Here is a 22725-nt window from a genome sequence, read left to right as displayed (position 1 = left end):
CTCTCCCACTTAACTTCCTGTCCAGTTACTGTCCTATCTAAATAAAGGCATAACACCAAAAATAAATATTCAAAAAGAAACACCAAAAATAAATATTCAAAAAGAAAGATGTTATGCTATCAACATGGTACAACATTCTTAAATCGTGCTAGCATTGTGTTAAACCATGCTAGCAGTATGCTAGAAACATGTTATAGATCTGTGTAGGTCAAGGGTGTCCAACGCTTACGAAAATTAAACATGATTTATTACTGTGAAAATATAGTAAGCAAGTTTTTTGCGGCACATGTGACGACCCCGGGCTGGAAAGCCGATCCGGCGATCCATAATGCAAAGTTGATGTATTTCCTCAGCGACCAGCACGGATCAGCTCCAGGCATGACAAAGCAGATATCATCCTCTTTTGGAAGGCCAAACAAAGTAGTTTCGCTTTCACAGTGAAACACACAGCGTCTATACGACATGGCGGTGGCAACAACAATACTACAACGAGAAAAAAAGTTACGCCTGCTTTCTTTGCTTGAACATCGGGCGGCATTATGCAAATCTTCCCACATAGTGACGCCGAGATGTGGGGGCGTGTTAGAACGAGACATTTTGGGGGGTGTGGACAAGTATTAATTTTTATAAAGAATATCTCTTTGGATGTAAGACTTTAGTCTTTGCAACTTTACAGATCTTTTTTATGCACCAAGAGCTTGTAACACTCCAAAGAGAAAGGAAAAATTTAAATCGCATCATATGACCCCTTTAATTGATGCACGCACAAGCACACACCACTGGCACATAGAGATCTGAGATCACGCTGTGCAAGAGGTAACATTCAGAAGCTCATAAACTTCTTGTCAGCGCTGCTATGTGACTTTTATTAATCGTTACTGAATGCTACATTATATTCCTCAGCAAGGAGGGGGGACAATTCGCTGTTTTTTAAAAAACTAAACTCAGCTTCATTGTTTGTAGAGAGAGACAAATGCAGACAATTTATACCTCTCTCTCTCTCTGTCAAAATGTCCATATTTGAGAAAAAAATTAAAGTATGCATCACTGTATATAGATGTCAGTCATTTGACATTTCTACCGTAAAACTTATCATTAAAAGTTGACATATTAAATGATTTGCAGCTTCATCTTACCTCACTCGTTAAACTGATGCTTCGAGCTCTGCTTCTGTGGACAGTAAACCCCGCCTACTTGGATTTGATTGGCCATCTCAGTCATTTAGACATTGACGAGCGCTGTTAGACTGCTGAGGCTTCGATCTGAAGTGCCTAGTATGTGCAGCGGTCACGCGTGCATCCGTAGACTAGCGCAAGTTAATTCTCACACTTTAATAGTATTTAAAGCTCTTAACAGGCTGTGTGACTATGAGAAGTTATTACCTCAAAATGTACGTCAGTATGCAGTTTTCCCTATTGCTCGCGTGCCAGCGATTATCGTAGGTTGCCGACCCCTGGTATAAACAAATACCAGACTCTGGAGACCAAGCAGGAGTACACACTGCTGTTTGAGGAATTTCACAGTGCTCCAGTTGTGGGATTTTTAAAACCTGGAACGCATTGTGTACCAGGTATTATTGGCCAGGGATGACCATCATGGACATTGAGAAATGGGTAATAATTACATATTCTATTACACATGCAATTAAGCTTTTACCAGTCATACAGTGTTTTGGCAACTGTTGCGTTCCACTGTATTGTTGAAAAGTATGGTAAATTGTAGGAGGAATCGAGTGAGGAATGGAACAGATATGTGGTTTTTGCAGCCAGGACACCACACCGCTGCCCCCAGATACCTGCTCCATTTTTCCCTTAGGCTTCTGAAAAAATCCAGCAGTCTTTGTGCTCCCCTTATTCAGCCTGAGCCCAAGCTGTGGGATCGCATATCCATCCTTCTGCTGACAGGGCCAACCGCTCATGATACACCAAACTGCTGTTCATTGAGCAGGCCGTTGCAGCCAAACTATGCCCGAACGGCACGAGAGTGAAGGTCAACGTCATCGCTTCCTTCGAAGCTGTGCTGTGCTGTTGCCCACATCACTGAGAAAGTGAACATGCCAGCTGGATGAGCAGCATTCATTATCCATGCTCCGTACTATATAAATACTGTTCAGTTTCTTGCACAAACCAATCGTTTTGTGTCTTTACACATCAATGTATCGTCATGAGCCACAGGTTTTAATTTGGATTTGTCTGTGCATGTTTTTTTTTCTCTCATAGATTCTGTTACCATTTGCCAAGCATTGTACAGGTGAGAGACTGCAGTGCCTGAAGCTAAAAATCATAATTTGTGTTCTACTGAAGAAACAAAGTCACCTACATCTTGGATGCCCTGGGGGTAAGCAGATAAACATCAAATTTTCATTTTGGGGTGAACTATCGCTTTAAGGGTACTAATGAGTACTTAAGAGTACTAACATCAGACAGTCCATATTACAAATGCGATTTCTAAAATCCATACCCATCAATATTCACTAAATTCACTTTGTCAGTGGAAACAAAATATCATATCTTTTTGGAGAGAAAGCAGCACAGTTATTATCTGAGTTAGAGAGAGTGACTCCTCATTGCCATTAAGCGTTACGGAAACTGTATGTGTCTGTTGTTGCACATAACAACTTGAAACTGTCTACAAAAATGTGTCAAAGGTTCCAGATTCATTTGTCCTGTTGTCTAAAGTAGATTCGGAGTAAATCAGACATTTTTACTGCCTATGACTGACTGTAATGGGTTATATGTGCTTTTGAAGAGGCACTTCACCATTTGTAAATAAGTTTTTACTATTTGTGTATTTGTGTTGCTTTAGTAACATGATGGTAATCCACAGTATTTTAGAAATAAAGTGCATTTGAATATAATTTAGAAAAAAAAAATCATTTTGATCAAAGGTAAGATTTGACATATTTGTGTAAGGGAAACAGGTCAATTTAGCTCAAAGGGAATCATTAAGATTTAAAGGGAATTTGAACAGAATCACTATTTCACGGCTGATCACTGAGACGGCCAGCGATTAATTGAACGAGCCGTATAACATCAACTCTGCTATGGATATTAATATCCAAAGTATAGTGAAAACACTATTAATTAGCACATTTACAAGATCGGCAGTTTAAGACATTAACTTGTAAGCACAAAACATAAGATACTTCTCTTTTCAATATGAATAAGGCTTTATTAGATAAATCTAAGACATATAAACTAATCTAACACATAATCACACACACTCACACATTCACACAAGTCACAGGAAGATAGAAAGTTAGGAAAGAATGAGTTTAAAAGAATGAAAATGTGAAATCCCAAGTTTACAGCAATATGTGAAATTGCATAGACATTAACAACCATCAATCACTTAATTAACCCTCGCATTGAGTTCCTCAATGAGGTTAAAATTATATTAGATACACCAGTTCAGCTTAGTCTGGCCGTACGTTACTTGTGATGCCTGTGTAAAGGGGGTTCCCTTTGTTGTTGTTGAAAAGGGGGTTTCCCGAGGTTGCTGATTGGCTGGAAGTTCAGTAGTCATTGAAGTGACGTCTTGGGAAGCCCGTGGTTGGGCGTTGGCTGACGATGCAGAGTTGTGAGCTGGTTGAAGTTGAACAGGCACTCGAGGTCAGACTCGGAGACACAGCGTTACAAAACTTGACTCAGAACACAAAACTCTCAACGGAAAAGAAAAAAAACTAAAGTAAAAGAACAGAAGTAAAGTTTGATGAGACTAGGTGGTGTTTCTTCTCATCGTGGCTAAGTAGCAGCAGGCATGCAAGGCGAAGCACGCTGGAACCGCGCTCAAAGAACACTAAAAGTGATGAGTAAAAGCATGACTAAAAGCAAAAGCTAAAGCCAAAACCAAAAGCCAAATTTGATGGTGTCCTGAGTATTTAAACTGGCCTTTTGGCCACACCTCAAATATTGTCTTGACCAATTAGATATTGTCTTTGCTCAGGGTTTCGATGTTTGTCCTACCCATTCATAAATCATATGTTATCTTATCAATCACGTGGTCCGAATTTTCCCGCTCTTGCAGGGTATAATTTTGGACATGATTCCTATATGATGAATATGATCCCTTAAGCTATTCAATAGTTATTAAAAAGACATACACAATAAGTGATTAGAAACATGATAGTCAAATGTGTGGGTTTCATATTATGATATGGAGTTAAGCAATGGACTGATATTCCTTTATAAGCCTTTTTTGAGTTCATTTTGGTGCATCTACATCTGTAAAAGACAGTTTTTGTGCCATTCTCTGACATAAGGACGTTCTGAGGTTAAAAGGTCCCCTTAAAGGAATTTCAGTCTGGTTCTTCTCTTAGATGGGGGAAGTCAATCCATGTGATCATGATTACCATCATGGGTTTACATGTGATGGTCAGGCTGTGGATCTCTTTGACCATCAATCTGGATTACTTGCCCCAAATTTGACAAGCTCTTCTCTGAATTGAAATTGTCAATAATTGTTCTAATGGTGTTAATCTTGAAAGCTGTTCTCTGAAAGAGTTGGTTGGTTATCTTGCTTCAGACTGTGGTGCTAGGAGTTGATTTACAACATCCTGTTGCCTTTCTGAGGAATTCGGCTCCTCATGTTTCAACCATGCTCCTGATCGAATCTTTAATTTGTCTTGTTCGGATCTGATACGCTACATTTGTTACTGTTAAATAACAAGTTTTCTTTTGTTTGTTTGTTTGCTGTTTGTTTGTTTATTTGTTTGTTTGTTTTGTTGTTGTTGTTGTTGTTGTTGTTGTTTTTTCTTTTTTTTGCTCTGTTTATTTGCTGACTTTTGAGGTTTGAATTGAGGATTGTCAGCTGCTTCAAGAAGTCTCTGTTTGGCCTGATCCATCTCATGTCTATGACATGGTCAATGGCATCCTCCAACAATATTTCATGGTGTATCATCAGGTATGCCAGAAAAAAATGTGCCGGAGCAGCTGACACCATCTACACAGTGCATTAACAACTTATCTGGGGAAATAAAAAAGAACAACACTCAAAACAAATTCATAGGATAAATGATGGATGATTAATGATGGATGATAAATTGTGTGTGTGTGTGTGTGTGTGTGTGTGTGTGTGTGTGTGTGTGTGTGTGTGTGTGTCAGATCTTACTTTTTTGTGTTACTCAGGGCTTTGTGGATGAATTCTAAGGCTGGGAATAAGTCATTGCTGATGTCAAACCTGTGTTTATCCATTACAAGCACACTGTAGTAAGTAATGTTCATCTCTTTTTAATATTCCGCCTTTGTATCAATCTTTCCTTGCAGGTATTCATTGTATGTCACAGTGTTCAGGATGTGGGTAATACCCATCTTCTTCAGTTTGGCTCGGTTCACTGCTGTTTTTCTGCACAAAAGCACAACAGTCTAGATTAGTCTTTCAAGGTAGATTTATAAAACAACTCTTACAGTGAGAGAAATATAACTTTATGTAGGCCAGACCTCAGTGACAGGTGTCCAGTGCACTTTACATTTGCACATGCGAAGCTCCAGCTGGAAAATGTAAGGAAATGGTTTTGTAGCACTGACAACTCTGTTGTCACTCGAGTTTCCTGAGTTTCTGTTGTCACTTGAGTTTCCTGAGTTTCTGTTGTCACTTGAGTTTCCTGAGTTTCTGTTGTCACTTGAGGTTCAGAAGCACTTGGAGCTGAAACACACAACTGTTCTGCATCAACCAGATCCTCTTCAGGTTCTGGTTCAGGACCCGGGACACACAGTGGCTCTGGATCTGGCTCTGCTGAGACCCTGATGGGCTCCACTCTATTTTTGTAGGGTTTTTTTATTTTATTTTTTCTATTTTTTATGAAAAACTATTTTTTAGGAAATTTATGGCTGCAGGTGGCATGTAACATAACAGGTTTTGCCACCGCAGTGACATTCTTCAAAAGATTGTTGTCTCTGGGTGTGTGTGGATGTATGTTTCACTAAAGAAAGCCATACCATGCCATACGAGTTTAGAAAGTTACGAGGGTGACCAAATGGTAGCTTTTTATTTTTCCATTCCTTTAGTTTTAGATGCTGTTTATACACTGTCTAGTATAGTGTCTAACCAAACGTTTAAAAACAATAATAATAATAATAATGTCAACTCGAACTCATGAGATAATGTAACTGTTATGATTTAGCTATATGTATGATGTGAATTCATATGACGTGATTCTTATAAGAACATACAATTTTAAGAATCATCTATGAGGCAGATGTGAGAACGAATTTATATGAATTAAGCTGGCAATTCAGTAAAATAACTACGAATTGCCATGAGTTTTTTGTTGAAATTGTCTTTGTTCCTTTGATGCACAATACCTATTGATATAAATGAGATCACTCTGTCACCAGTTGAATCTTTTACCCAGCATTTCATCATATAATCTCAGATTCTGTGTTTTACTTGTATAATTAGCAGCACAGAGTCCTAAGGAAGCCTGCTATGTAGGTGATGACTCATAAATTTGTATTTGAAGTGTGGCGGCTGCCTGGAGATACAAGGAAAGTACTAAGCACCCAAATGACATGACTCCCCCAATCCTACAATCAAGGCTCAGCAGCTTCCTGTGAACCTATCCGTCTTAATTAGAGCCCCAGCCAACACGAGCATTCCTCTACCACCATTAATGCTGCTCCACTTCAAAGCAATCTGATACACAACCTCATCCTCGCTGTAGTGTCACAAAAGCTTCTGAATGTGGGTTGTGGAAGAACAGTCTTACCTAACCCTCCTCTTCAACATAACAAGATAACAGTGCTGGGGCAAGGTGTATATATGATTTGATCTCGAAGTTCTTTGTTGAGGGAATTGCAACACTTTTACCTTTGGTTTTTGGGAGCATATTGTACTGTTGAAAACCTTTCACTGAAAAATATTTCATTTTGGAACACCATTGGTGAACTTAAGTTATATAAAGAATATATATATATTTTTAAAGTCAAGAGAAAGGTTATATTTTTATTAAACAAACATGTTTATATTAATTCTACATATTAAAATAAATAATATATTTATATTAAAAATTGATGTATTTCAAGAAATTAAATATATACTTGTTATATAAAACTATCACATTTTGTCTTGACAAACTTCTGTTTTAAAGAATAAAATAATTATTGTTATTATTATGTTTTTAAAGAAATAATATACATTATTTTTAACAAAAAAGTCAAGACGAGGTAATATTTCTTGAAATATATTACTAATATGTTGCACACACACACACACACACACACACACACACACACATATATATATATATATATATATATATATATATATATATATATATATATATATATATACACTGTAATATATTACTATATATTAATATATTAGTAATTTTATATATATATATATATATAATAATACTAATATATTAATATATAGTAATATATCGCATACAAGATATTATATATCTTGTATGCAGTATATTGCTAATATATATAACCAGATATATGCATGTGTGTATGCATACAGTTGTCCTGTCTTTCAGATCGGGATAAAAAAATACAAACAATGCATTTAGCCATTTAGAAAGTAGCAAAATAAATATAAAATTTACATTGCGAGTTTCAATTTGACCATATAACAAAGTTGAAATGTCTTTAGTTAATTGTAATACTTTTTATTGCAAGAGCCGAGTTTCTCATTGTCATTCCATGACAGTCTTTATTGAATGCCAGTCTCTACATGCCCAAACCCAGACACACAATAGAACAATGATGTGGCTGTCATCCTGCTGTGTAAACCTCTCATTTTTCATTACTTGCTGGTGACTCCAAAGATGAAATGAACTGAGACCACATAAAGAGACGCTGGTAATTGTTTACTCTCAGACCCCTCATCCTCCCCCATGGACCTCAGACAAATTCATGTTTTCCAGGCTGTCTCCGGAAACCCCAAGAAAAATGTCTCTCTCTTCTCTCCTGAAGCCCTTCTAAAGTGTTGTGTAGGTTACAGATGACGCCTTTGACTTTTTCTTTCTTTCTTTCTTTCTTTCTTTCTTTCTTTCTTTCTTTCTTTTGTTTTTGTTTAAGCCTGGTTCTTTTGTAATGAGGGTCCAGATCACACAAATGTAAAGGATGCTCTTAAGTGGGCTTTCCCAAACCATATCTCTTGTTTCCATGGAGATTGCTTGGCGAATAGCAACCTCCTTTTGTGTAGCAGTGTGATTGGAGGAAACAATGATTAGACAGGGATGAGGAGAAGTATTGAATAAGGTACATAAGCCAGCAATATCTCTTTCTTCTCAAGAGAAAAACACACACACGCACACAAAAAAACATATTTCTTGTCTTTAGAGTTTAAATTGGCTATTCAAACAACAGCATTTGTCTGCCAGAAATAAAATAAAAATGACTTCATGTAACAATGAACAACAATACAGTGACAATAAGAAGAAGTCTGTGTGTGGAATAAGCATGTTCACTTCTCACTCAGACTCAGAGTGAACTGTGATAAGGTTTACTGGCCCCTAGGTGGCCCCGGTAACAAATCTAACTGTCATATACAGTACAGGGCTTTATAGATGCCAGACAAATAAGTATAGAATGTTACGCTGGGTGAACTCAGAGAGAAGCAAGTGTTGGATACAATTGCAAAATAAGGTTTAATAAGGAAATAAAAGAAGCAAGATAAGCACTGGGACCACCAGACTTGGGGACATGCACTGAGATCAGTGGTAGGCCCAGGTCCGTGTTTGGGGTTTCCTGTGGGTTAGTCAATGGTTCTTTCTCCACCACTCCCACAGTGAAAGGAGATCCACTTAGCTGGAGGGCTAGGTCCACATACTCACAAAGGGTCCCTCGAGGACCATTAGTGGGTATAAGTGTGATTGAAGTTGTGACTTCAGTCCTTTTACAAAAATTGTGAGATTGTTTAGTCCTGTCCAAATGAGATCTATGACAGTATAATCCGGAAAGTTTGTTAAATGAGCAATGTCCAAAAAGTCTCCAGTGTGGTGCATAAGGGAGCATTCACCTGTGGGAGTTTCATCAAGCTTATTGCTAGATCCATGCTTGGTCAGGTCTTATGTTACACTGGGTGAACTCAGATACTAGCAAAGAAATGGATACAAGGGATGTCCAGGTACGAAATAACAAACCAACATAAAAGCCTGAAAAAAGAAAAGTAAAAAGAAAACACGAGGGCTATAAATACACACGGGGCTAACAGTCTGCCAATTAATACATACACAATACATATCACCTACATAATCAATCAAGGAACTAATAAATCAGAAAAACTACAGAAGAGTTTTTGATTAATTGCCCTGTCATAAAAATTCCTGTGATACTTTTTTAGTTGTTGACGTTAAAAACCTGTTTTAATGTTGGTAATAATTTAATCACTGCATCTAACCACAAACTAATCATGGTTTTGTTAATAATAGATTACAAAGAAGTATTAAATTAACATTTTGTTGTGGTTATAAAATCAGACCTAATATAAAATGCATTATATAAAACAATGGGGCAATAATGATTGGTTAATTAATAATTATATTTGTTTCCACTGAATAACACTGTTAAAATACATAATGTAATACAAAATAAACAATTAATGTAAATTACATATTATTCCAATGCCTGCAAAGGGCACCAAAGTACGGTGGCCAAAAACTTCTTTATTTGGTTATGTTATGAGCATTTGCAGTGCGTTTCTTTATTTGTTTGTGTTGTGAGCATTTGCAGCGCATGTGTTGTCAAATTGATAAAGATTTTTTCTTGATTTCCTGATGCTTTTTCTATTTGCATGTGTTTTCTGAGGTTGCAGCATGTTGAGCTCTCTCGGCCACCGTACCAAAGGCCTGGTACTTTCTGCTGTTACACTTACAGGACAATCAAGTCTTTAATATTGACCAAACATTTAGGCTAATTTAAATATCCACTTAATCTTTTATTTTTGGCCACCTTTTTGTGATAGAAATGCTACAGCCTCTATAATTTCTTTAACAAAAACATGTGGACATCACAACCCTTACAAAAATTCAACATGGTTTTATCTTAATAAAACTGCTTAGTTTTCTTTTGCGTGATTTCTGAATACTTGAAACTATAAAATCAATCAGACAACTGTATTAATAAAATAACAGCCATAGGTTACTGTCTAGAGCTACAATTGTAATTTGTAAATAATACGATTTAATTAGCTACAATTAATTTATTTATTTACTTTTATATTTTATTAAAGTTCTACAATACAATACTTTTTTGTTTTAGATCAGCGTACGATGGTCGTTTATTTTTTATTTTTTATTTTTTTTTCTAACTCGTATCAGTTTCAAACTCTACTTTTTAAAATTGTATGACAATACGTAAATTATCGTCTTGACTTGTTTTACTTTTTGGAAAACACAGTCATCACATTGGTTCTATTGCCTGTATGTAGATGTTTTTCTTCAAATGTATGTGAAAAAAAACTTTAATAAAAATGCCCTTGATCTCGTTTACCAACCAATACACTGTTTCACATTTTCAAGATTAAAGCACAAAGTTTTTGAACAGTTTCAATGTCTCACACAAAAACACATTCCCATACAATAAGACAGATCATAAATTCCTTTGGACTTGGGTGGATAAACAGATGTACAAACACATGTCCAGTTGGATGGGTGGGGGTGTACATAAACAGGTGTCGTGGTGGGGGTATGGAATATTTATGACAGGCCAATCAATTAAATTTTGACACAAAGTTGACTGTTAACTGTCACTGTTGTGTCGGGAGGAGGAAGGCGAAGAAGACAACTGGTGCAAACCAAACTCACAATTTAATAACAAAAGGGCAGAAGGACAATGGGAAAACACAACATGGTATAACTGTGACTAGACAACCAAAGACTGAACAGACTGGGGCTTAAATACAAGCCAAACGAGGGTAATTAACTACAGTCGTGGCTAAAAGTTTTGAGAATTACATAAATATTGGAAATTGGAAAAGTTGCTGCTTAAGTTTTTATAATAGCAATTTGCATATACTCCAGAATGTTATGAAGAGTGATCAGATGAATTGCATAGTCCTTCTTTGCCATGAAAATTAACTTAATCCCAAAAAAACCTTTCCACTGCATTTCATTGCTGTCATTAAAGGACCTGCTGAGATCATTTCAGTAATCATCTTGTTAACTCAGGTGATAATGTTGACGAGCACAAGGCTGGAGATCATTATGTCAGGCTGATTGGGTTAGAATGGCAGACTTGACATGTTAAAAGGAGGGTGATGCTCGAAATCATTGTTCTTCCATTGTTAACCATGGTGACCTGCAAAGAAATGCGTGCAGCCATCATGGCGTTGCATAAAAATGGCTTCACAGGCAAGGATATTGTGGCTACTAAGATTGCACCTAAATCAACAATTTATAGGTTCATCAAGAACTTCAAGGAAAGAGGTTCAATTCTTGTAAAGAAGGCTTCAGGGCGTCCAAGAAAGTCCAGCAAGCGCCAGGATCGTCTCCTAAAGAGGATTCAGCTGCGGGATCGGAGTGCCACCAGTGCAGAGCTTGCTCAGGAATGGCAGCAGGCATGTGTGAGAGCGCATCTGCACGCACAGTGAGGCGAAGACTTTTGGAAGATGGCATGGTGTCAAGAAGGGCAGAAAAGAAGCCACTTCTCTCCAAAAAAAACATCAGGGACAGATTGATCTTCTGCAGGAAGTATAGTGAATGGACTGCTGAGGACTGGGGCAAAGTCATATTCTCCGATGAAGCCCCTTTCCGATTGTTTGGGGGCATCTGGAAAAAGGCTTGTCCGGAGAAGAAAAGGTGAGCGCTACCGTCAGTCCTGTGTCATGCCAACAGTAAAGCATCCTGACACCATTCATGTGTGGGGTTGCTTCTCATCCAAGGGAGTGGGCTCCCTCACAATTCTGCCCAAAAACAGCCATGAATAAAGAATGGTACCAAAACACCCTCCAACAGCAACTTCTTCCAAAAACCCAACAACAGTTTGGTGAAGAACAATGCATTTTCCAGCACGATGGAGCACCTTGCCATAAGGCAAAAGTGATAACTAAGTGGCTCGGGGACCAGAATGTTGAAATTTTGGGTCCATGGCCTGGAAACTCCCCAGATCTTAATCCCATTGAGAACTTGTGGTCAATTTTAAGGGAAGTCGTGGCCTAATGGTTAGGGAGTCGGACTCCCAATTGAAGGGTTGTGAGTTCGAGTCTCGGGCCGGCAGGAATTGTAGGTGGGGGGAGTGCATGTACAGTTCTCTCTCCACCTTCAATACCATGACTAAGGTGCCCTTGAGCAAGGCATCAAACCCCCAACTGCTCCCCGGGCGCCGCAGCATAAATGGCTGCCCACTGCTCCGGGTGTGTGTTCACAGTGTGTGTGTGTGTGTTCACTGCTCTGTGTGTGTGCACTTCGGATGGGTTAAATGCAGAGCAAGAATTCTGAGTATGGGTCACCATACTTGGCTGAATGTCACGTCACTTCACTTCACTTCACTTATCCTCAAGAGGCGGGTGGACAAACAAAAACCCACTAATTCTGACAAACTCCAAGAAGTTATTATGAAAGAATGGGTTGCTATCAGTCAGGATTTGGCCCAGAGGTTGATTGAGAGCATGCCCAGTCGAATTGCAGAGGTCCTGAAAAAGAAGGGCCAACACTGCAAATACTGACTCTTTGCATAAATGTCATGTAATTGTCGATAAAAGCCTTTGAAACGTATGAAGTGTTGGTAATTATATTTCAGTACATCAAAGGAAACAACTGGAACAAAGATCTAAAAGCAGTTTAGCAGCAAACTTTTTGAAAACTAATATTTATGTAATTCTCAAAACTTTTGGCCACGACTGTAGATACAGGTGATACAGGTAAACTAATAATTAAACAATGAGCAAAGGAACTAATGAACACAGGAACATGACCAAATAAGGAAAAACAGGACCCAAACAGAAAACACAATGAAAACTATGACGAAACAAACTGAACATGTGACCATTACAAAAACAGAACAGGAAAGAAGAACAAAGTAAGACAATAGTCCAAGCAGACACAAGGGATATATAACAGGCAGCAGACAGACAAAGAATCGTTTTGATTTCTGACTAGTCTTTAGAAATCAATTAAAAAGTATACAGTGTCAAAATGTGTGAAAAGCCACTGATAAATAAAAGCCTTTTCTTAACAGCTCTGAGCAAAATTCAAATTAGCCTCAAGATCAAGATCTTTTTCAGTTCATAAAATGATTTTGAATTTGTCAGGAATTTGTCAATTGAAATTTGACTAAGAATGACAGGAAGATGAATTTACTGAATTCCTATTCAAATGACGGTTGCACTTTATTTTACAGTATGTGTACTTACATGTACTTATAGTGTACTTACAGTGTATTTATCTAAGAAAGTTCTGGTAATACAATGTAACTACATGGGTTAGGGTTAGGTTTAGGGGTAGGGGTAGGTTCAGGGTTAGTACCTAGTTATTACATAGTTATTGTAATTACTATAATAAGTACATAGTATGTACATGAGGAACAGGACTGTAAAATAAAGTGCTACCCAAATGAATAAGGATAGTTACTAGGGTTATAACTGGTTGTTGCCACCTAGCTCACTGTTTAAAGGTCCTACAAAAAGTCTATTGAGACAACCTACCTCATATTGTGTGACATCATTGTCCCCGTTATTGTCACAAAAGGTCATCTAGTTCTTTGAACTGTATCTTGTTTCTGCAGGCAATAAGGGTGGGAAGCTTTTAGGTGTGTATCCATACTGAAATTGAAAATTGGAAAAATCTAATTTAAATAGTGAGAGTTTAAATAGTAATCACAAGAATAATTAACACAACATTTATATAATGTAATGAATCACTACCAGTGACTAGCTGGCAACAGTGTTGTCAGTATTTTACTGTAAATTACAGAATTACAGTGAATAACTGGCAGTGTTGTTGGCAGTTTATTACTGCAATGAAACACAGTGACTCAGTATAATACTGCATATAAATTTACAGAATATAATATTTTTATAACACCAAAATGACTACCTTCTTCACTGTTATTTTCTTTTTTTAAAAAAAGACAATGCATATCAAATTATCATACAAATATATTTTATAACTTTGGCAAATCATAAATACAATACACAAAAGATATCAGTAAATTAAAAAAAAAAAAAAATTAGAACATATTATACTAAAATTAAAACAACAAAGCTAGTGTATGACCATATAAAACAATTACATTCTCCATAGAATTGCCAAAATAACATCTTATAACCTTAGTAAAAAAGATTTTCTCTTATATAGTATAAAAAAGTAAAATAATTAAAAAACACTGCCAGTTTATATTTTAGTGACTTAGCAATTCATCAAGCATATTTTCAATACAATTTGCAAATGAATGAAATAATAAAAAATATACAAAAATGTAAGATTGTTAAATAAGAATGTTTTTCCCCCCTTTACAATATTACACATACAAACATTAACAATGCCAGTGCATTTTAATGAATTCTAGTCATTTATCTGGCATATTTTCAATCACATAACCACTATAACAAATTCTAACCAAATAACAGCAGACCCAGTTTTGCGGCTAGTTCCAGATTTTGAAGCACATTTTGTCCCCTCAGAATTAATCCTCACAAGGAACCTGATGATCAAATCAGACAACATCAATTTCAGAAATATATATATATATATATATATATATATATATATATATATATATATATATATATATATATATATATATATATATATATATATATATATATATATGTATGTATGTATGTACACACACACACCCTCACTGGGGGCCCCCTAAAATGAAAAGGCTGCTCAGGTGTGTTTGGTTAGGGTTTGAACTAAACTCTGCAGGATTGTGGCTCTCCAATACTGACTCTTATATACATATGCTTGCACACTCATACATTGGCAAAAATGTGTCACAACACTAGTTGTGTACTGCTCTTGTGTACTGGACTAGCCATTACTTAAAACCATGATTTGACCATAATGGTTTTTAACATGGTTAAAATTAGCAACCAAAAAGAACAGAGAATGTTGCAGCAAAAACCAGCTGCTCATCAATCCAATGTGTCACTTTCCCCTCGATGAAGTTAGAGTATCTCCTGAAATATGAAAAGTCACCATAAAAACTGTGCAAATAAACATATACATTATTTACTTTATATTTTTTAACTTACTAAGCATGATGAGCCTTGGTGTGGCTGGTAGGTTTTGCTCATTGTCTACTGATATATTTGTGGATGTTTCCTTGAAAACAACATAAAAAAAAATAAATATAAAAAATAAATACTAAGATTACTCTGCAAAATCTCAGCAAAGTTCTTTTTTAATTTTTTATTTTATTAGTTTTATATAATAATAAAAAAGTGCATTGATGGGAAAGTCTTACACAAAATATAATAATAATAATAATAATAATTTACTCTCTCTGATGTTGTTAGAAACCTATTTGTGCCATATATGAATGTAAGTGTAATCTAACTAGTCTGATTTATTTATTTGTTAAGTCTTCTTAAGAATTTAAATTATTTTGGATGCAATAAAAAACTATTAAACTTTAAACCATGCATTAAAGAGCAGTTCATAATCAAAAAAAACTCATTTTCTTTATATAAACAAAATCCATAAATAAATAAAAAAAATCTAAAAAAAAAAAAAAAAAAAAAAAAAATAAAACTGATTTATTGCCCCATTTCATAGACAAGGCTTAGTCCCATACTAAAATACAAGTCTTAACTGAAAGAAACTTGAACTGTTGTCTCAAGATGCACACTAGTAATGGTGTTTTCTAAGGCATGTTTATAAAAGCTACTTAAATGTCTTACTTTAAGCCATATCTGTGAAACCAGGACAACATGTATTATTTTAAGAGGTTACTTTACTAGTGCTGTAATGTCATAATTACTTACATTTACTAAAATGAAGAGAGAGTTTTATTTTTCTTTGAAATATTTAATTGCCAGTAGGATGGCTGATATGTCTTGTTATTAGTAAGTGGTGTGGCTTCAATTTCTTTTAGGAGAGCCTGGACCTCTGAATTCCATTTTAATGTCTATTTTTGGAAGTAGTTCACAATCCTATTACTTTTGGCAATCAGGCATTCACTGAGGAGACTGCTTATGTCAATCCCTGTAAGAGTTTCAAAATGATTGCATAGGCCTCTTTTAGTGAATAAGTATGGCCACTCAACTTCTATGTCACTAATGGCTGGAGGGGGTCATGAATAAATCATTTGACGCTGATAAATGTAAGTCTCTTGCATTAGGTTGTCCACATCAGGCAATTCAGAAGACCTTGGGCCTCCAGACTGAAACATTTCTAATATAGCCTTTCTCTTCATTTCCAGAGATTCTGTGGTCTCTCCTTATGGCATGGAGGTAGGTTGCCAATTAATGCATCTGTAACTGTTAACTTTACATCAAACTTTTTTGACTGTGCAGCTATTCAGTTCTTGTTTGGTTTCTTTTGGGTTGACGTATCCTGTGTGCTACATTGTCTCTAGTAACATGTTCTATTCTGGTTTTCAGCTGTCTTTGAAGTGAACTATAGCCTTTTCATGGAACTGCTGCATGTTACTTATTTCTCTGTTATGAGTGTTCTACAAAAAAAAAAAAAAATATGATCATGAAATTTTTTTTTTTTCTTACCTCTTTGTTTGAATTCCATTTGAATTCCATTCCAGTTTTTGATATTGTATAGGGAATAAGACGTCCTGAATGTCTGTCACTTCTACTAGTGCAAGGTCCTGTGTCTTCTGAACACCCACCACAAAAAAAAAGATGATTGACCACATCTTGAAGTTTGATAACATCTCATTTTGGGAGAACTCTTTTTATTTCTTGTTGAATAAGCTGTGTGTCTGAAGTTAAAAAGAACACACTGAGTGATGTAATGACACCACACCACAGAAAGGCCTGCCACTTTATACACTGGAAGGGGATAGTAATCCAAGAGATTGTCAGCATTAACATACACATAGTTTGGATCAGAGTTGTGCAGAGAGTGAACTCCAAGGTCAGAAACAAGCACAGATTCATACAGTTCAACAACAAAGTGGACATCGGTTGGACTAATAAGTATCACTGATATTTTTACAAAGATATAGTCGAGTCAAATCAAGTCACCTTTATTTATATAGCACTTTTAACAATACACAAATGGCAATAAGCCCTGCTCTAAGAATAGTGCCATCTACAGACTTAAATCCAAGGCCTCTAAATATTTCAGATCAGCAAAAAGGCTGGAAAATTCCTTCTCCTGACCAATCTGTTTAAAGTCCTCATCTCTACACAGTTAAACAGGCTGCACTGGGTCAACTAAGGAGCGGTACTATGGCAGAATTGCAAGGGTCATGTACTGTACACTGCCAGGATTTTATGTTTCTTTTTACCCGAGCCAAGTGGATTTATGGCTTTAAATGTATCCTGGTACAAGATAACTGATAATGATGATGGATGCTCATGAAAGATGCCATTTTGCTTGATGCATGCACCATCCTTTATATCCTCCATCACTTTGTCAGTGCCCAGATATATCTGATATATCTGTTTTGGTTCAACAAAGTTGAACTTTTTTTTGAAGAAGTGTTTTCTGGTTTTCTCGTCCTTAACTGACCTTCACTGTACAAAGTTAATAGATCTTGTGTAACCAGTTCATCAATAAGTTTGTCTATGTCACATGATGGTATATCTGATGATGATAACAGCTTTTCTTTTAGTCTAACAAGCATGGCCTTTATTCCATCAACATGAACTGCTTGAACTGCCTCGATGATTGATGGAATTGTATAGTACTGGCAGGTAACAACATTTTGCCCTGCATCTTCAGGTAAAACAGAGCCAAGTTATGCAAAAAAGCCTCTTCATCTATTGTATTTCTAGGACTTTCAAAAGACGATGTAGATGGGACCTCACTATTAAAATCTGTAGGAGGTAGTTCACTATCAAGAGACAGATCTGTTGGTGTTGCTGTCTGACACAATTTGTGGAAACAGGACTGCTGCACTGGAGCTGGCTGCTTATGCTTCCGTGATAAATGAGTGGTGAATGATGTTCTCACTCTAAAATATTTCAAGCAACCTTCATCTGGACAGTAAACTTTTCTACCATCTCTAATATGAATTCACAGGTGGAAAACACAACTCTGAAAAATGACTAGCCACAAATACACACCCTGGCACCTGACATGTCTCAGCAACAGCGTTCTGGACTGCGCTATTCAGCTTGATCAGCTAACATGCTATAGAGCGGACAGAGTTCTTGTCGAGGGAGGTAAGACCCACGGCGGCAGGCTTTGTGTTTACACCAATGATGTGTGGTGCCACGATGCTGTTGTGGTCTGCAAACACTGCTCACCCCTAGTGGAGTTTATGATTATTAAGTGCCGCCTGTTCTATCTTCCGAGGGAATATGCAGCCATACTGCTCGTTGCTGTATACATCCCTCCCAGCTCAAACAACAGCAACAGGAGCAAGGCACTTAATAAACTGTACCAGCACATCAGTGAGCAGCAGACAGCCCAACCTGATGCTTATATCATCTTAGCTGGGGATTTCAACCACGCAGACTTAAAGAGTGTGTTCTCAAAAATACACCAACACATGGACTTTCCAACACGGGGAAACAACACTCTGGACTTTGTTTACACCACCCAGAGAGGAGCTTACAAGGCCCTCCCCCTCCCCCACCTTGGTGCCTCAGACCACATCATTGTCTTTAATCTAGATTTAAACTGCAAGAGTGTGTCTGCCTCCCGAACAATGTTATGGAGGTTATTCCAGAGTTTAGGCGCTAAATAGGAAAAGGATCTGCTGCCCGCAGTTGACTTTGATATTCTAGGTATTATCAAATTAGTTTTAGTTTTAAAATTAGATTTGAGAACCCAGTGGACATGGAGGACTATAATGTAACAAGAGCTTGTTCAAATACTGAGGTGCTAAACCAATCAGGGCTTTATAAGTAATAAGCAAGATTTTAAAATCTATACGATGTTTGATAGGGAGCCAGTGCAGTGTTGACAGGACCGGGCTAATATGGTCATACTTTCTGGTTCTAGTAAGAACTCTAGCTGCTGCACTTTGGACTAACTGGAGTTTGTTTGACCATGCAGAACAACCACCCAATAAAGCATTACAATAATCTAACCTTGAGGTCATAAACGCATGGATTAACATTTCTGCATTTGACATTGAGAGCATAGGCCGTAATTTAGATATATTTTTGAGATGGAAAAATGCAGTTTTACAAATGCTAGAAACGTGGCTTTCTAAGGAAAGATTGCTATCAAATAGCACACCTAGGTTCCTAACTGATGATGAAGAATTGACAGAGCAGCCATCAAGTCTTAGACAGCGTTCTAGATTATTACATGCAGAGCTTTTAGGTCCTATAATTAACACCTCTGTTTTTTCAGAATTTAGTAGTTTTTCTTATATCGACTATGCATTCCGTTAGTTTTTCAAATTAGTATGTTTCGCTGGGCCGCGAATAATGACAAGAGGGTTTATTGTTCTTAGGCACAGGTATGAAGACTGATTTTTTTAAAGGAGGTGGGAACCAACGAGGTAGCAAGAGACTCATTAAAGATGGATGTAGACAAACCAGCAAGTTGATCAGAGCAGGAACTCATAACACGGCCAGAAATCCCATCAGGTCCGATTGCTTTCCTGACATTCACTCGCTTTAGAGCCCTCCGAACCTTGTCCTCCGACACGGTGATTACATGATTATCACTGCTCTGACTGCTGCTTTCAGACGCGCTGATTGGCAGACTCGCACTGCTTAGATTGTTTTCAAAGCGGCCATAGAAAGAGTTTAACTTGTCAGCCAGCGACGGATCTGCTCTCACCTCTGCAGAGGATTTGTTTCCAAAGGCACAGATGGTCCTTAGTCCCTGCCACCTGGGTCGGGAGTCATTTAGCTGAAAATGAGACTCTATTTGTTCCCTGTATCAGAGTTTGGCGGCTCTTACTGCGCGTCGGAGAGCACAGCACGATGCTTTGTACTCGCTCATGTTTCCCGACAAAAGACCGGTGTTGTAAGCAGCAGTGCGTTTGTTTACTGCTGCACGGATTGTTCTGTCCACCCATGGTATCTGATTTGAGAAGGTCCTTATAGTTACTGTTTCAGTTACTTGCCCGAAACATGTCCCAGTCTACGTCATCCAAGGCCGACTGTAGCATGGCTTCAGAGTGGGCGGACCAGCGCTTCACCACCCTCTGCACTGGGGGTTCTTGAATGAGCCTTTGTTTATATTCAGGTGTGAGGAAAATGGCGGCATGATCCGATTTGCCAAAAGCCGGTAGTGAGTGAGCTTTGTAGGCATTCTTAAACTGAGAGTAGCAAAGATCCAGTGTATTCAGTCCTCTGGTTGGACAGGAAAAAGTTCAGCATAACCTGCCTGAGGTTGGCTTTGTTAAAGTACCCAGCGATGATAATAGCAGCGTCAGGATGTTTGTTGATGTTGCCGCTGAGCGCATCGTGAAGCTTAGACAAAGCCAGTCCGGTGTCTGCTTGTGGTGGAATGTAAACAGCAGTAATGATGATCAATGAAAATTCCCGGGGAAGATAGAATGTGCGGCAAATAATGGATAAATGTTCCAGATGAGGTGAGCAGGAGCACGACAGAGTGGAGATATTCCTGGGGTCACACCATTTCTTGTTAATCATGAAACACTCTCCTCCACCTTTGGATTTTCCGGCCTCGGCTGTTCTGTCCGAGACCGAGGTTGTGAGCCATATTTCAGACAAACAAAGGATGTTACAGTCCCTAATGTCACGTTGGAAGCTTATCCTGGCTCTAAGATCGTCCATCTTATTTTCCAGAGACTGGACATTGGCGAGCAGAATGCTCGGTAGAGGAGGACTGTGAGCTCTTTTCCTCAGTCTGTTGCGAATCCCAGCGCGTTTCCCGCGGTGTTTCTTGATCCTTCGCCTTGGGTAGTTATTCAGGTGGCCATTGTTCATCTCGGCGTTCCGGAGAATCTCAGATGGCCGTCTGTTGCGAATCCCAGCGTGTTTCCCACGGTGTTTCTTGATCCTTCGCCTTGGGTAGTTATTCAGGTGGCCATTGTTCATCTCGGCGTTCCGTAGAATCTCAGATGGCCATGATGGATTGGAGGATAAAGTCTCCTGAAACAGGTTAGTGAAGCGGTGTCCAATGTCCAAAAGTGTTTCTTTGTCATAAATGATCAGTGCAGACGTTATGTGTGTTAAAAGAGAAAGCAAAAGTACGTAAAAAAAGTAAATAAAACACAATCTAAGCGGAGCGACCTGTACTGCATCTGAATTCGGCAGCGCCATCTTGGTTTTTTCCTTAGCCTTTTATTAGCCTTCTCTAAAAACACACATGACATGGTCTTAGAAAATGTTTCATAAAATTCACAGTTTGTGAGATTATGTTCTGGCCATTCCTCCAAGATGGAGGCGCCTCCACACGCATCGGCTTCTCTCTGTCCCGACAGAACAGTGTTTTCGTGTTTTTTGTCTTGTGAGTCGCAGTGTTTTTGTACGTCGTCATCGTGTCTACCTGTCTTTAAGCACACATACAGTCGTGAGTTTCTGCTGGATGTCAGCAGAACCACATTTTTAGAGTTAAACTCCATGCACGTGGAACAGCTGTGGGATCTCGGTCTGCTCCGGAGGCCTACATCATCACTGACCCCCAATGCTGCATCTCGCCCTCAGCGGAGGCGCCACAAGCGGCGTGAGAGGAAGCAGAAGAGGGGTAAGCACGGAGGTATCCGGGCTAGGCTAATAGCTATCCCACACAAGCCATCTATCCCCACCATCGCACTGGCTAATGTACGCTCTTTGGACAATAAACTGGACTACATCCAATTACTACGTTCAACTCAGAGGACTGTAAGAAACTGTTGTGTTTTTGTGTTCACGGAAACATAGCTTAGTAACAGCGTTCCGATCAGCGTTCTTAGTAACAGCTGCCTTATTCAGCTCGACCAGCTGATGTGCTATCAAGCGGGCAGAGCTCTCGTCGCGGGAGGTAAAACCCGCGGCAGCGGGCTTTGTGTTTACATCAATGATGCTTGGTGCCGCGATGCTGTTATGATCTGCAAACACTGCTCACCCCTGGTGGAGTTTATGATTATTACGTGCCGGCTGTTCTATCTTCCGAGGGAATATACTGCCATACTGCTCGTTTCGGTTTACATTCCCCCGAACAACAACAACTGCAACAGGAACGATGCACTAAATGAACTGCACCAGCACATCAGTAAGCAGCAGACAGCACACCCTGATGCTTTTCTCATCATAGCTGGGGATTTCAACCATCCTGACTTAAAGAGTGTGTTTCCAAAAATACACCAACACATACACTTTCCAACATGAGGTAAAAACATTTTAGACTTTGTTTACACCGCACAGAGAGGAGCTTACAAAGCCCTCCCCCTCCCCCACCTCGGAGCCTCAGACCACATCACTGTCATGCTAATGCCTGTATACAGACCGCTCATTAAAGTCGCCAAACCAGTTCAAAAACAGATTCAAGTGTGGCTGGAAGGATCGTCAGAGGCTCTTCAAGACTGCTTTGACACAACTGACTGGAATATGTTTAAGCAGGCTGCCACTTACAATAACACCACTGACCTCCAGGAGTACTCAGAGACTATCACTGCCTACATCAACAAGTGTATTGATGATGTAACAGTCACAAAAACCATCACTGTCCGGGCTAACCAGAAGCTGTGGATGACAGGGGAGGTCTACAGACTCCTGGAGATGCGGAATGGTGCATTTAGA

At 38.3% G+C, this 22725-nt stretch overlaps 1 pseudogene; it reads right to left on the bottom strand.

Annotated features, from left to right (window-relative positions):
- Positions 1 to 14476: 14476 nt before the first annotated feature.
- Positions 14477 to 16633, bottom strand: LOC122137125 (annotated as a pseudogene).
- Between the last annotated feature and the right edge of the window lie 6092 nt (positions 16634 to 22725).

Source organism: Cyprinus carpio, chromosome B4, assembly GCF_018340385.1.
Source record: "Cyprinus carpio isolate SPL01 chromosome B4, ASM1834038v1, whole genome shotgun sequence".
Lineage (NCBI taxonomy): Eukaryota > Metazoa > Chordata > Actinopteri > Cypriniformes > Cyprinidae > Cyprinus > Cyprinus carpio.
Note: the sequence above shows the minus strand (reverse complement) of the source record. Positions and strands in the feature narration are given on the sequence as shown.